The sequence below is a fragment of the Marmota marmota genome, unplaced genomic scaffold (assembly GCF_001458135.2).
Source record: "Marmota marmota marmota unplaced genomic scaffold, marMar, whole genome shotgun sequence".
In the NCBI taxonomy this organism is placed as follows: domain Eukaryota; kingdom Metazoa; phylum Chordata; class Mammalia; order Rodentia; family Sciuridae; genus Marmota; species Marmota marmota.
The window spans coordinates 1,634,270-1,637,118 of NW_025999905.1; the positions used below are offsets into that span (position 1 = coordinate 1,634,270).

The 2,849-nt window shown below is 42.0% G+C and overlaps 1 protein-coding gene across 42 annotated transcripts in view; it reads right to left on the minus strand.

Annotated features, from left to right (window-relative positions):
- Nucleotides 1-215, minus strand: part of Nrcam (neuronal cell adhesion molecule) — a 270,775-nt gene extending 270,560 nt beyond the window's left edge. For 19 of the 42 annotated variants that reach the window (XM_048799605.1, XM_048799603.1, XM_015498097.2 and 16 more), the window contains exon 1: nt 90-213. The gene's annotated coding sequence lies outside the window, so the exon portion shown is untranslated. Of the gene's footprint in view, nt 1-89 lie in introns of all 42 variants that reach the window. The other 23 variants (XM_048799562.1, XM_048799600.1, XM_048799608.1 and 20 more) reach the window with 3 other exon arrangements.
- Between the last annotated feature and the right edge of the window lie 2,634 nt (nt 216-2,849).

The following is a 2,849-nucleotide window of genomic DNA, read 5'->3' on the forward strand; positions in this document are numbered from 1 at the left end:
TTCTGGCCAACCCCCTCCGGTCCTTCTGCTGCTGCGGCAGCGAATGGGCTCCAGCCTCCTGCGCCTCTGGGGACTGGGTGGCCCCTCACCTGAGCGACCGCGCCACCAGCAACCTCTGTCATCCTGCGAGCGTGTGTGGTGGTGGTGGTTGGGGTGGGAGGGACCGAGGGCGGGAGTGTTCCGGGGACTCGGGTGACGGATTTGGCTCCAAAAGATGTTCCATAAAATGGGTGGTTTTTAAATGCCACTCTCATAGGGCTAGGTTTCTGTAGGAGGTTTGCAGTCCCCCAACCCGCGCTACCGCCTACCTTTCCTTCTTTTTTCCCCGTTTTTCTTTTGAAGGGATAGTTGAGATTGGTTGGGTGTCGTTTTTGTTTGTTTTGTTTTTACAACTGTTCCTTCAGATACCCTTCAGAGACAATACATTTCTCCTAAAGCAAATACTGCCTATTCTCAGTAATAGAAAGGGCCCATCGTTTGGGAGTGTTTTGGAGTTTATTTATTGCAATGTAAAACGAGATTTTCTAGATGTGTAGTATTTGAGGAAACATTGCAAGCTGCACAGTTCAGGTTCCATAACCCACCCTCTGCAGCATCTAGCATGATTCATGTACAAGGTTCTTAGCCTAATACTACTGTCCTCTGTAATTTACTCCATTCTGAAACCAAATTACTGGTCTACAGGATATGGGGGACTTGATCACTGACTGCGAGCTCCAACTCTCACTTGACTCTGCTGGAATCTTGCTTCTTAGTTCGATATTTTAATTCAAGAAAATATTTTTTGGAACCCTTCATCATCCCCATCTCCACCCAAAACAGGTGCGATGGTGAGATTGGAAATGAACAAGGTCATCCTTCAAGACCTTGACAACTCTGCCCTGCTCTTAACTTTAATTTGAACTTATCACGTTAACCCACAGTATTCCACATGCAAATGAGAGCTTTCTTTTCTTTCTCCTGATGCCAGCCACACCTGAACCTCTTTTAGTTCCTGAAACAGAACTATGATTTCTGGTTACTGGGCTTAGCTCAAGTAACTTCCTCAGTCCCCTCTTATAACACTACCCTTTACCCCACCACCATTCACTAGGGAACCTCATATCTCTCAGTTAATTGTCCACAGGTCCTCCTAAAATATCTTTCCAAAAAAAAGAAAGAAGTGATTGCATCATACCCTTACTTAAACATCTAGGCTGGTTCTCTGTTATTTATGGTACAAAGTCCAAATCTCCTGGTGTGCTTTACTGGCTGCCCCTAAATTACCTTTTTATCCTTCAGCAAAGCAAATTTTCATAACCATAAGCCTCTACATATGAGAGTCCTTCTTCCTACAACATCCTTCCACTTCTTTCTTCATCCTCCAGGGCCTCAACTCAATGGTTACCTCCTTTAAGAATTCTTTCCTGAGTCCCTGTTTTATTATAATACTGTTTGTCACATTCTAATGATCTGTTTGTGTGGCTCCAAAAAATTTCTCTTTTTTTATATATTTTTGTGTGACCTGATTTCCCACCAATGCAAATGAATCCACAAACAGCTGTAATAACTCATTTTGCACTGCTTCATCATGCCTACCTGTTTAAAGGACTTCAGATCCCTGGATCCCCTCCCATTTACAGTAATTGCAGAGTCCTGGTTTTTCTGCAGGTCTGTCCTTATGGTGTCCTTTTACTCCTACACTGGTACACTCAGGCTGTCCTTTCACCTCAGCCACTGATTGAACACTCAAGACTGTTCAATCACCTCGGTAATTTCCTGACCATGTTCTTTTCCTTGAATCCTACAGGGCAAACTTGGAGGTGGGAAAATTATACCTTCCTCTGTTTGATTCTTGCTCTGATTCTGTGTAGCAGTTTGTCCCCTGTGCACTGAAGCAACATTGCTTATATCCCCCTGTGTTACAATTTTGTAAAGACTTTGCTTTATAAAACAACTCCTTTAACTTCTACTTAGAATTGCTCTTTCTCTTTAGGTCCCAGCCCTGGTTCATGAAGCCAGGATGGGACAAACAGAATGAGGTCCTGGTGAGGTCCAGATCAGTCCTGAAGCCTTGGAGACCACTTAGAACGCAGAGACACTCAGGGGCCATTGAAGAAATGAGTATATGAATGAATCTCTAGCAAGTGACAGCTTTTCTAGGAACAGCTTTCCTCAACTCTACAGGTAGAATAATAATAATACAGGACTATTATGAGGATCTATTTAAAGCACAGGACAGTATCTAGGACATAATAAGTGCTCAACAAATTCTAGCTTGAACAGCAATTGTTTGATATGATATGATATTGATATTGTCAGATAAATAAACATTTGAATTTTTTGCAAAGCCAGAAGAGGAAATTTCATTGGCAGCATGAAATAAAAATTAAAATTAAATAATTTTGATACTGTATAATAATTGTAATAATATAAAATTTTTCTGCAGTTTTAATTTCCAGTTTATTGTTTCAACTGCATTGCAGTCCTACATTGCCAGGGATTAGTCTCCTGAGAGGATGAGCAACAGGGAGAACCAAACAGCTGCTGCATGAGGAACAGAAATGAAAAGCTCCTGGGAGGAGGGGACAGAAGAGTGATCTAAAAAAGGATTAGAAGGATGCCTGAGTGAAGAAAAGGACTTTCTAATGTAGACTATTTGATTTCATTGTTGATGCACGAGGCATTCTGATTTGTTTGCACATTGCCTGTGATATGCACAACTTACCTCTTTATCTTACCTGCTTTCATTCCCCACCCCCCTCTTAAGCCTTATCCTTTCCCTCTATCCCTTACTCCCAGCTTCACTCCATCTCTGAACCCAGATGAAGTCTATTGTCCTCATCATTTGATAAAAATACCTTTGCATG